Raw genomic sequence first — 13,224 nt, forward strand, 5'->3', positions numbered from 1 at the left:
ATACAAATTCATTAAAGCATTCAAGGATAAAGTGAAAATGCCCTATTTACCTGCAGAAGTTGTATTCTGGTATCTTTTATAAAATTGACATTAAAGAATTGGGTCTGAAGTCAAATCATGCAGCCATGCAGAACTTATGGTACTCTGATCTATTTTTGTAGAGATATATACTTCATAAAGGTGAGGGAAAGAGAATATTTGAAATTACATTATTGGAACCTTTTCTGAAGGGCTGATACCTAAGCAACTGCATTTCTCCCATCCTGGAATAAGACTTGCATTGTTCATGAATTCTCTGACTATGATCTGATATTATGCAAATTTGATAGACTGAAAGAAATATGGAAGAAAAAACACAGGCATATTGGAAGAAAATAGATTTTCTTCTCTTACACATTGCTCCATACTATGAAATATTAATCTTCGTAGTTTTTTTAATATGAATTCTGTTCATGTTTTATTAATATTATTGTTATTTTGTTTCCTCTATTCTTCTCATAACAAAAGACATTTGTAAGTTAGTCCACTGATCATTCTGAGTGTCTGTTTTCCCATTTTATTACTGTTCTCAATTCTCTCTGCAGGCATCTCCAAGGCATGTCACACTTCTTCTGTCTTCTGCTGTGAGAAAGCAGTAAAAGTGAACAAAAGAGTAAGTTATTTTTGTTATGCAGTACTGAGTTTTGTACTATTGTTTAAGGAAAAATAAATTGAAACATGAAATGACACTTGTATATTATAAAAATTACAACATTAATTTTCAATGTCTGATTGTTAATAACCTACTAAACACTTGCTAAGATATCTAGTAGTCTTGCTAGAAAGTTAGTAGTCATGATATCTTACTCTCTGTTGTTAGCAAAAATAGTTTTACAGTTAAAAAAATACACTTGTTCCAATTATTTGTGCACTTAAGGGCAAAAGCCAGCTTGAAATTATATTTTGGTATTTTACCTACCTATGTGAATTGCAGACTACAACTCAAAGGGTAATGAACCACATAGGGCAGTTAGAAACCAATGGTCCATAAAAACTTTAATATATTGTACATACAACCATACTGTTCCTCCTAATATATTTATTTTTTGTTTTCTCAAGTGAGGTATTTCTGCATTAAGCAGAATCTAAATCAGGTGTGCATACACATACTTGAAAATAGGCATTTTCAAGTAAAGTAATTAAATAGAGGCAATGTAGCTAGATGTTAAAAACATGCAGATGTAAATTCAGAAGCGATCAAAATGGAATGTATATGACACGGAAATATTTTTTTATTTGTATTCTTGCTTTCTGTCTTAAGAATCAAATATCCAACAACGAGCTATGTTGAGCAATATGTCCCAAAACAAGGATATCTCACTGAATGCCAAGAAGGGATGGGATAAAACTGCACTACGAATAGCTGATGATAGATGTAAGTGGTTTACCTGTAGGTTTATCAAATCCCTGAATGCATGTTTCTCAGTGTCTGCTTCCAAACCTACTTGGCCTTCAGGGCCAAGAGAATAGCATCAATGGGAATATTAGGATTTTTAAAAAAGCAGTTCCAGCATACTAAAGCAGACTGAATAAATCTTATTTCAGCGAAAGAAAAAGCCTTGCTTTTAGTTACAATGAAATCCTGCTAAAAATTTGGGAGAAAACCTGTTTTAATACAAAACCATCCTGACCTTGAGAAGTTTGGAACGGCCACAGAGTTTTTAGTTATGCCAATTAAGTAAATATAATTTAAAATACTTAACAAATTCTGTGGTATGTCTATCAGTATATGTAAGCTTACTGAAAAAGGTTATTTAAATTGGCGTTAATGCTCAGAATAAACAAGGATATAGAATAGAAAGGATTTAAAACTTCTTGAGGAAAAAAATTCCCATTATAACTGAAATGACAAAAACGGACAAGTATGGTAAGTTTGTAAGCCAAGATATTCAGATCCTTAGACAATCAAGATTTAAGAGACTTCTTACAGAGCTATCATCTCTGTAAGAAGTCTCTTAAATGGCTAAGTAGATAGCTAATAACAATATAATAACACAAAAATCATAATATATACAGGAAGAGGAAAGAAATATAATGAAGTACTTCAGATCTCTAACACAAAACAATTCTACATATTGAGTAGAAAGGTATTACACATTTTAGCAACAAACAACTGCTTCTAAAACTGTTGAGCCAACACAGAGGTGGAAAAACTGGAAGATGACTTTGAGAATCCAGAAAATGACAATTCATATCTTGAGAAAAAGTTACTATGAAACACTGCTAAAATAGGGGAGGAAATATTGAAAATAACACTGAAATAGGAGATCCTGAGATAGCTACAAGAAGGCTGGGAGATTTATAGTGCTTTGTCGCTTCACATATAGATTTACATTTTCAAAACCTTCTAATTTGCACCTGCAAGACTGACAAGCACACAGGTTGATCTTGGTATTCAGATTTGTGTGATGACTGCTTACTTAGTGTACAGCATGAGTCACCGCAGCTTGGGCTACAGAACAAAAGTCTCAAATTGACAGCAGTCCTAATATCCAGTGGAGGAGGTGGGAAATTAAAACACACTAATAAATCAGTTACACCTGTGCGTATACAGAAGTACAGATATTTGTAGGTATTGAATGGGCAATCACAGAAATAAGTGCCCATTTTGGTGTCCCATTATTTTTTTCAATTATTATGATTGTAGTACTGTCTATGCAAACACAAGACTTTCCACTGCAATTTAGGCAGTCAGATTTTAAGATAATTTTTCTTAATGGCTTTATTTTTTCCTTATTTATTTTCCTAAGGGAAACATAGCATAATGTGGCCAAGTATCTACAACTGTTTTTAAAGAAAGGAGACTTTATTTCATTGTTATAGGAAATGTTTATGGGTGAACTATTTCAGTGGTTTTAATATTACAAAGAGTTTACCTATTATATAAATTTCTACAATGCCTTTATTGTATAGCTGTATAACCGAACAATGGAATGGGGGAGAAATGACCAATCTAAAAACGACTATGCAGCTTATGGGAAGTGGTTGTTTTATCATGTCAGGTAAGAAAATAAAGAGGACTCCTTTCCAAAAAACAAAATTGATTTAATTTGCTTTCATCTGTGAGTAAAGACGGTGAGCTATTTAAAAATGAATCGGCCTGGTTTGCTTTGTTTTGTTGTGCTTTTTTCATCTTTCAAACACATCTATTTCATTCCAGCTGAGTTCTAAGTGGCTTTTTGCTGGTTAGTTTAGAGGCAAAAGAAACATGTGATCTAGTTGTATTTAAGAAAATTAATATCCAGACAATTAAGCTTTTTCAGTTATTCAGCTGAACACTAGGGTGGTTGCTCTGCTATTGTGGTTTTTTCTTCCTCCATCAGTAAAACTGTAGAAAGCACTGAAGGGTGAGGAAAAGAAAAATAACCTTGGATAATGGTTCAGCTTTGAGGAGTAATTTCATCATACTTGATTGCTGGAGTGGGAGACGGACCCGGAGTAACGATGAGTCTCAATATGAGTATGGTCGTTCTCCTTTAATTAGACTATTCGACAGGTTTATATAGACAACCAAGCAAAGCACGCGCTAATAACAACTATACTATTGGATAACTACATTTGTCCATGCACCTAAAACAGTTACTTGGTTGGTACAAAGCTGCTGTTCACGCGCTGCTCACGCGAAGGGGGTCCGTCGACATTTCCCAGGCTTGGTTCCGCTTATCTTGTTTACCAAGTGCTCCTCCTGCTTTCTTCCTTATCTCAAGGACATTCCACCGTGACATCTGGTTCTTCAGCCATATCAAAGGCTGGAATGCTCACATCAATCAAATCGTGCCCTTTGTCACTCAACCACTCTCCCACAATTCCCCCTTCTTGTTTTTGAGCAATCCAGGCATGATTTACTATGGTTAAAAGGGTCCTTTTAATACAGCTAAATGCTATACAAAAACACAAACCTACAATAACTAAGATTATTAAAAGTCGCAACCCTTCAGCCAACAAGCCTTTTAGCCATTGCGGCAAAGGCCCAAATGAACTGGTTAACCATTCATCAAGAAACCCCTGATCCTGTTGAATTTTGTTGGCATGCTCTTTTAGCCGCTGCAGCTGTTTGTGAATTGATTCACCATGATCAGACAGGTTCATACAACACATGCCTTCAAAATCTTCACAACCATGACCTTGAGCTAATAGCAAAAAATCAGTTGCTGCTCTATTTTGCAAAATTGCATGGCGCAAGCTATTTTGATCCTCTAATAAAGCCTCTATTATTTCGGTAGTGATATTTGCTTGTTTTTCGGCCCAACAGGCTAGTTGCCCTATCTGTTTTGAAAAGGTGTCTATAGTTACATGCAGATACTTCAATCGACCAAACTCGGGAACATGTGTGACATCCATCTGCCATAATTCTAATGCCTTTAGTCCTTTTGGATTCACTCCAGACCCTATACCTGGACCATGATTTCCACATTTTGGACAGGCCTGAATTATACCTTTTGCCTCATTTTCTGTTAAATTAAATTGTCTTCTTAACCCCTTAGCATTTTGATGGAAATTTTCATGACTTTGTCTAGCTTGTTGAAATTTATCCATAGGAGGTACATGACACACTGGACTGACTAGACTATCAGCCAGCTGATTACCTTGGCCAAGACCAATGTCCAATTGATGACTACGAATATGGATAATACAACAGGCTGCTGTTCGTTGACCTAATACAGATCGTAGTTTGACAAACAAATTCCCCAATCTAGGATTCGTTGTTTCCCTTAATAGGGCATCTTCTAGACGCGGCACTACTCCAGCCACATACATTGAATCAGTCACCACATTTAAGGGAATATTTATCCAGTTAGTCAAAGCCCAAACTATGGCAGTCAGCTCCAAAGTCTGGAGGGAATCTTGAGGTTGTCCCTCCATGATATGTTGCTTCCAATTGTCACCTTCCTTCCAGACACAGGCTGCACGCCGCAGACGCTTGCCGACATCAGTGTAGACAGTGACACCGCCTGGCAATGGGTTCTTACTTACTTTGGATCTCTGTATCCATTGATTCCGCCTTAACAATTGCCATAATTTCCCTTGTGGCTGCTGAGAATGTATCTTGCCACTATAGCCTAAAAAGGCATTCTGTATGGCCTCATCATTACGAAGCCACCACTCCACATCTAAGGCGCTAACGGGTATGCTAATATCTCCTGGCTCTTGGCCACTGATTTCTATGGTTCGTGACCGTCCTTTCCGTATTAATTCACCTATTGCTTCAGTCCGTGTTTGGATATTCATTTTTGGTTGTACACCTAAGAATACCCATTCCAAAATATTAAACATATCTCCTTGTCCTTTGCATTTGGCAGTGGCATCTAACTGAAGGGGAGAAATGAATTCCCCTTTCTTGTTTTGCCACTGACAAATAACTGCATAAGGTGAGTCTTTTCCGTTGCATATGATCAATGATATTGGTAGTGGCAGGATGCGGCGTGATGACCAAGCCGCGTGCATTTTTTGAATAATTTGTTGTAGCGCTGTGTGGTGCTCCATTGTTAACGTCACTTTGTCTGCAGGACTTGTTCCACGCAACAGCGCAGTCAGGGGTGCAATATCAGTACTGGAAATACCAACACAGTTGCGAACCCATTGAATGTCTCCAAGCAAAGTTTGGACATCATGTAATGTATGCAGTTGAGTGGCAAGTTCTGTCTTTTGTGGTCGGATTTTTGAGTCTGAGATGGACCACCCAAGATATTTCCAAGGGGCAGTACGCTGCACCTTTTCTGGTGCAATGACAAGCCCCTTTTTTGCTTAGATGCAGGTAAGCTGCTGTAATGACCCGTCTGAGAATGGTTGTTCTTGACAACAAAGAATATCGTCCATATAATGACAAATTATTGTATTTGACCACTGGGCTCGAAGTGGTTGCAGCGCCCATGCTACATACAATTGACACAACGTGGGTGAATTTTTCATCCCTTGTGGCAAAACAACCCATTCGTATCGCTCTGCCGGTGCGGCCTTGTTCACTGTCGGCACCGAAAAGGCGAAACGTTGAGTGTCTTGCGGGTGCAGTGGAATGGTAAAAAAGCAGTCTTTTAAATCAACTATCAAGACGTGCCATCCACGTGGTAACATACTAGGAGATGGCATCCCAGGCTGCAATGCACCCATAGATTGCATCTGTTCATTGACTTTACGCAAATCATGCAAGAGTCGCCACTTTCCACTCTTTTTTGGGATTACAAAAATGGGAGTGTTCCATGGACTAACAGAAGGTCTAATATGACCAGCTGCAAGCTGTTCAGCAACCAGTTGTCTGGCGATTTGCAGTCACTCTTCAGTCATGGGCCACTGGTCAACCCACACAGGCTCGTTTGTAAGCCATGTCAATGGCAGGTTGGGTGGGTTGGGCGGGCTGGGCGGGCTGGGCGGGTTGGGCGACTGCTCCCCAGTGCCCATGACTGAAATTACTTCGTTGTTAAGACTGCTCCAATTTGACTCAAAACATCCCTTCCGATTAGTGCTTCTAATGTCCCAGGTAAAGGTAACACATACACCTTAAGAGTGGCATGCTGCCCTTCCGGAAATTGCAAATGTATTGGCTGTTTACTAATATAGGGTGTTGATTGTCCACCTACTCCTGCGATACATGATGTCGGTAACTCTACTGGCCACATTGAAGGCCATATGTCACGGCTGATGATTGTAACATCAGCCCCAGTGTCTAACATTGCATCAATTTTTTGTGATATGCCCTGTTGAGTAATGGTTATTTTTATTGTTGGCCGTTGGTTCAGTTTTGCTGTAAAACAAATGGCAGGTCCAGTGGACCCGAAACCGTGATTGCCTCGGTGAACATTTGATTGTGGCAAATGGCCTAGTGGATTGCAAACTGCGACTATCTGTGCGATTTTACTACCTCCAGGGATAAACAAAGGTGGACAAACGGTATAGACCATAATATAAATACAACCCGTGTAATCTGCGTCGATCACTCCGGGCAACACAATGAGACCTCTTATACCGGCGGAGGACCGGCCTAGTAACAATCCTCCAACGTTGCTATCTTGATGAACGAGAGGCCCTATAACATTGCTGGGAATTCTTTGAACGTTAGAGTCAACAAGGGTGACGTCTATTGTGGTTTCCACGTCGACTCCCAGACTTCCTCGGGTGGCTGGTTGGTACTGTTGTAAAAACCCTGTGTTTTGTTTTGGGGGTTCATTTGTGTCTGCGCGCGACCTCTCCCCGTGCTCGGCTTCCAGTTTCCCGAGCATGCCTTGATGGCATGAGTGCTTTTCTGACAGCGCTTACACCAAACTGCAACACGACAATTCGTTTTAACATGGCCTGACTCCCCGCAGCGGAAACAATTTCCCCGAAAAGGTTATCCAGGTGGTCGATGAGACTTTCCCTTGGGAGCTGGGCCTTGTTTTTTCTGCACCACTGCGGCTAGGGGTTGTATTATTTCTCGAACTGCTCCCTGGACCGCAGCAGCGACGGTGTTTCCATGTCGTTGTGTCTCGGCTCTTTCCACCCGCAGAAGCATTTCCTCTACTCCAGCTCCTTTGGGCAAACTGGTCAGCGTTTGTTTTGTCGTTTTATTGGCATTGTCAAAAGCCAATATTTTGAACATTTGTTGTTTGCTGTCTTCTGATAGATCAGGGTGATTCATGATCGCTTCCCAGAGTCGATCCACAAAATTACTGTATTTCTCTGTTGCACCTTGTTGTAGATTACTAAATGAGGGGACGCTTGATCCTGGTAAGCCAAGGAATGCTTCTAGTGCTAACTGAGCAGACAACTGGAACATGTGTGCCGGAAATGTAATTTGTACCTGAAGGTCACTGTATGGTCCTTGCCCTACGAGCATGTCGACGGTGATTCCACGAAGTGGATCCCCGTCCCTTTGTCTTTGAGCCGCAGCACTAGTGGCTCGTTGCTGCCAAGACGACATCCACAGTAGATACTGTGTTGGGGTAAGTAACAGTCTCATTAAGTTTCGACAATCCTGCGGACATATGAGGTCGGCAGCAAAAATTCAACTAACAATTTGTCGTGTTGCTTCGGACTTTACTCCATATGTTGAAATAGTGGTTCGGGCTTGTTGTAATATTTTCCAATCATGCGGCGCCCATTTTCCTTGCCCGTTTTCTTGTATGACCGGGAACGCTAATGTTGCAGGGCCCTCAGCCCCTCCAACAGGCTTCCATTGTCCTTCTAAAATTGCATCTTTGATGACAGCACTCCAGCGTGTAGTTCTAGGGAGTGCTGGAGGGTTCATTAAACATGGAGGCACAGCTTCTCCTTTCCTTTTTGCTTGTAATTCCAGATCGTCAAGACGTTTTACAACTGTTTGCAATATTTTTGCAGTGACATCTGAGGATTGTGGCAGCTCCTCCCCGCTAGTTTGCAATATTTTTGCAGTGACACCTGAGGATTGTGGCAGCTCCACTGTTTGCAATATTTTTGCAGTGACATCTGAGGATTGGGGCAGCTCCTCCCCGCTAGTCGGCGTGGTGGTTCCAGAGGATTCGGTAGAGGGAGGCAGAGGCGGGTAGAACGAGGATGAGGGTGGTACCGGAGGCGCAGAGGGTGGTTCACTGGGAGGGGCTGTAGGGGGGGGTCGGCAGGATGCTCCACCCAAGTCATTAAGTTTCGTCAACCCCGCCCCTCTAGGAGCCTTTGGCGGAGTTACTTCCGCATTTACTCCACAGTTCGCATCAACTCTGCTAGCAGGAACTTCCGTTTTTCCCGGCGTTTGCATCGACCCCGACGTAGCACTACCCATTTCATTTAATGAGATGAGACCTTCTTTTTCCCGCAGTTCAGAAACATTTTTACAGACAGCTCCAGACATGCCCTTCACGGCAGGCAACCCAAAAAATCGCGCAATAGGTCCCGGTTTACTTCTGGGCTTATCACTAGACACTCCCGGACCTAACATTTTGGCAGCAGCGCAAGCTACTTCTCTCTCCGCCTTCATCGCTTTCAAAGTCTCTAACACAGCGTTCCAGAGCCCACGAACCGCTTTTATTTCCTTCTCATCCTTTTCATCTCCCTCTATTGTTTTTTGACACATTGTTCCTCCAAAATCCCGCCATTCCGAGACGGAAAACAACATGCAGGTGTCAGAAAAGTGACCCCAACTTTGTCCCAGCTTAATTAATCAAATTAATTGCTTCACTGGTGCTTCTATCCCTCTCTTGGAGAGGATTCCAGCGAGCAGCGTGGCTGCAGCTTCTATTTCCATCACTGCACCTGAGAGGTGAGGAGCGACCTCACACCAGCGTCTGCCCCGCTTCTGCCCCAAGCAGCGCTTCTCTCAGCCGTGGTTTCCCACTCCCCTCCTCTAGCTGCTTACCGCAGGAGATCTCACCGGCGAGTAACCATCCTCTGCTACCAGATGCCGGAGTGGGAGACGGACCCGGGGTAACGATGAGTCTCAATATGAGTATGGTCGTTCTCCTTTAATTAGACTATTCGACAGGTTTATATAGACAACCAAGCAAAGCACGCGCTAATAACAACTATACTATTGGATAACTACATTTGTCCATGCACCTAAAACAGTTACTTGGTTGGTACAAAGCTGCTGTTCATGCGCTGCTCACGCGAAGGGGGTCCGTCGACATTTCCCAGGCTTGGTTCCGCTTATCTTGTTTACCAAGTGCTCCTCCTGCTTTCTTCCTTATCTCAAGGACATTCCACCGTGACATCTGGTTCTTCAGCCATATCAAAGGCTGGAATGCTCACATCAATCAAATCGTGCCCTTTGTCACTCAACCACTCTCCCACACTTGATAATACTGTGCAGACAAATACTATTTGATAGGAACTGATTGACCACAGCAGAAAATAATGCAAAAGAAATATCTATATTAGATAGCTGTGTCTGTATGGCACATTCTTTTTGCAATTCTGAAATCAAAAAGATTACTTTTGTGTTTGAATAAGTATCTTTGAGAACTTTGCTGGCTATAAAACTGAAGAAGTATATACATACATGTATGCAAGCATGTGCGTATTCTATATATGCATACGTGATAAATAAGACTTATCCTCTATCTTCATAAACTAAATAGCCTGCATAAAAATCTGTTTGACCCTGGTGAGGCCAGGTTATGCCCAAGAAAGAATGGAAAACCAATATACCTGGAGTTAACTAAATCTATACAACTCTTAATTTACTTTCTGGTTTTCAGAATGTCCAACTGGCTATGAAAGATGTACTATCAGTCAAAATCACTCACAAAAATGGAAGAGATCAAGGGGACTGCATTCCTGGTTCTGGTGTTTTTTTCTTTTCCTGTACTTAATCAGGTTCACCAAGCTTGTCAGTCTTGCACTGAGAGTGGAATACATGGCAGAGGTAACCTTGTGTTGGCATGCTAATACAAAGTGCAGATAGTGCACAAAGGGTTATGTGGATATAAGTTCTTTGGGATAATGACTGTCTGTCCTGGTATGGCACCATATAATTGCTATTGACATTTAACTTACTTACTTACTACACATCATTTCTATGCCTGCAATATTTCCAGATTTGAGATGAAAAGGTGTTTGTAGACAGATCTGAGAAAAGGTTTGGTGGGTTTTTTTTTCCTTCTTGTAAATGTAATCGCATAGGATATCTTTTTACAGAGGAGGAGAGTATTGCTATTAATTTATACTTTATTGTATGTAAATTATCTGTGAGGCTCTATCCCAAATAAAAATAAGTTTATCAGCACTCCGAGATATAAAGTGGTGATGGCTGAAACAGAAGTTAAGTGTTAGTGATCATGTGATTGACTTTCTTCACTGAATTTTTTGTTAGCCTTTGAAGAATCTAGCATGTGTTAAGGTAAAGAAAAAAATGACATTTGCAAAACTCTTTAAGATCCTTGTGTTGGAGGAATAATGTGTCATGTATTATTGAATCTATTGGAATTGAATCTATTGGATTTTTCTTTCTTTTCTACATGTGTTGCAGTCTTGAAGTGCACTGGTATTACCTGAAGAGCAAAAGACCACTGATGGAAATAACTGACTTCAACTAATTTTGTTCTTTGTCAGCAATGATAATCATCAATGCAACTCCAAAATACCTCCAGTGTCATGAAAAGCCTGAAATTAGTGAACAGTTTTCCTGCCTCTGCTAATGTTAAAATTAAGTATGACTCTTGGTTTTACATTCAAAGAAGCTCTGCATAAATCCTCACTCTTATACTTGCTTGATTGTAGTATTTACTTCTGAGTAAACTAAACTCTTTGTGTCATATTGGTGATGTTCAATTTCTTTAGGATTTCATATTAATACACTGATTTTTTACTAGAATAAACCAGAATATTAAAAAAAAAAAAGAAAGAGGAGGATTCTGGAAAAACATCTCTAGATAGTCACAGAGGTAAATTGGTAGATCTGATGTTAATTTTTCTGTGTGGAAGTTGTTAAAAATCCTAGTGGTGAGTCAGTTGATATTTTTCTGTTCAACACAAAGTATCTTGAGCATGAATGAAAAATAATGTGTCAGAAGTACTGTTAAGTGGTTGATTTTTAGGAAAGAGAATGTTGCACATTACAATCCACTTTTATACAGAAGAATAGTAAAAAAAATTCCTGTGTTACTTTACAAATTAGATCATTCTCAGAGTAAAAGAAAGCACAAAATGTTATTTTAGCAGCATTTCCAGTGCAGGGATTTTTTAATTCAAATTTTGGACATCATCACTATATTCATTAGCATTATCCTTAATTTAATTCCTGTTGAATGGTTGGGACAAAGCTTTAACCATGACACCGAGTGAGAGTCTCAGATTTACATCGGCTGTCTGCCATTTTACTGCACTTCTGCTCTAGTTTTCATTAGTTTGCAATTAGTAATTACTAATCAATAGTAGAGGCTCAAAATATGTTATTTTTCTTCCCTTTTTTTTCATCATAGAATGAGTTTATGTTTACCTTCCAGGAACAGACAGATTTGAAATAAAAAGATAAGAAAGCATGCTGCAAATGTAGAACTACTTTGCAAGGGAGACTCAGAGAAGGTGAAGAGGACAACTAAGCACACTGGTCTCTTTGGTTTTGTTGGTGGTGGTGGTTTTAACTCATGTAAAATAAAAGATATACAGAGACTTCAAGAAAAAAACTTAGAACAAATTTCTACTAGAGGTGAACTCTGTTACTGTCATGTTAAGCCAGCCTTTTGCAACCTTCCTGGTGGCAGCTGTTTTTCAAACTAAAACTCAAGACAACTAGAGCCAAAAGAGCAGTTCTGCTTGAATGGAGGAGCCCAGCAAGATCACAAAAGACTGCACAGTTCAGCCTGATCTGAACCTTGTGATGGAGCAAGAGCGAGACTGAAATAAGACTTTGAACAGAAATGGGAAGGAACAGGCTCTTCATTCAATTAAAGCAGCCTGTTACATTTTTGTTATAATTAATATTTTTGGTATTGTGCTATGTTCAATTCAGCTGCACACCTGGAAACAGAAGGAAAGCATGCCTGTTATGTATTTCTTTTTTGAAAAGTTTAAGAACACTATTGCTTTACACAGTTACATGGCAGTTTTCCATGTCCAGAAAAAAGACAGCATTTTTATAGAGTCTGACCTAAGTATAAACCCAGTTCTCAGCTGTTCTATGTTGTTTACTTTCATTTTAGAAAAATGTAAGGAACTTAGATTCTCATTCGCTCTGCCTTTCACTTGCATCCTATTCTCTCAGCTATTTTACACTTCAAAAAAACCCCAAGTGAATTTAGTGCAACAATTCCCAAGCATAAATGCATGGAACCTCATGACAATTGTCTGAGTGAGGAAAAGTTATTATTGTCTGCATTTTATGTTTGATGATTGAAGTACAGAGAGATGAAACTATCTGGCAGTAGTTCTGAATAGCAACAGCAGTATGAACTCAAATCTGGTTTGCAGCAAAAAGACTTTTTTTTAGCAGAAGATACTTTTGAAGAAATGCCTTACGTAAAATATTTTTACAACTTAAAGATTAGCTGCTGTTTTTAGGAGTAGAGTCAGAGGTGGAGAATGAAGTGGTCTGTGGAGAGTTTCAAAGAGGAAACAGAGTTAGTAAATTAAAGTGATGACACTATATTTTAGGAATCCTTTGTAATTCTGATTTTATTTTTGAGTTTGTGACTAGAGCATGAGTGCAGTTTTCACGTAAATGTTGAACTATGAAATTGGTACTGAAATCACTATCAGGTTTTCCTCTGCCTATTTTCTGTTACACTGCAAGGACAAGCATTT

General features: G+C 39.8%; 1 long non-coding RNA gene across 5 annotated transcripts in view; it reads right to left on the minus strand.

The window, feature by feature from the left end:
* Window positions 1-13,224, minus strand: part of LOC140647872 (uncharacterized) — a 61,593-nt gene that overhangs the window by 13,071 nt on the left and 35,298 nt on the right. The window contains exons 1-2 of one of the 5 annotated variants that reach the window (XR_012040993.1): window positions 9,341-9,772; window positions 51-618 (exon numbers count right to left, since the gene is read on the minus strand). This is a non-coding gene — a long non-coding RNA (uncharacterized lncRNA). Of the gene's footprint in view, window positions 1-50; window positions 622-9,340; window positions 9,773-13,224 lie in introns of those variants that run through there. The other 4 variants (XR_012040998.1, XR_012040994.1, XR_012040996.1 and 1 more) reach the window with 4 other exon arrangements.

The sequence above is a fragment of the Ciconia boyciana genome, chromosome 2 (assembly GCF_034638445.1).
Source record: "Ciconia boyciana chromosome 2, ASM3463844v1, whole genome shotgun sequence".
In the NCBI taxonomy this organism is placed as follows: domain Eukaryota; kingdom Metazoa; phylum Chordata; class Aves; order Ciconiiformes; family Ciconiidae; genus Ciconia; species Ciconia boyciana.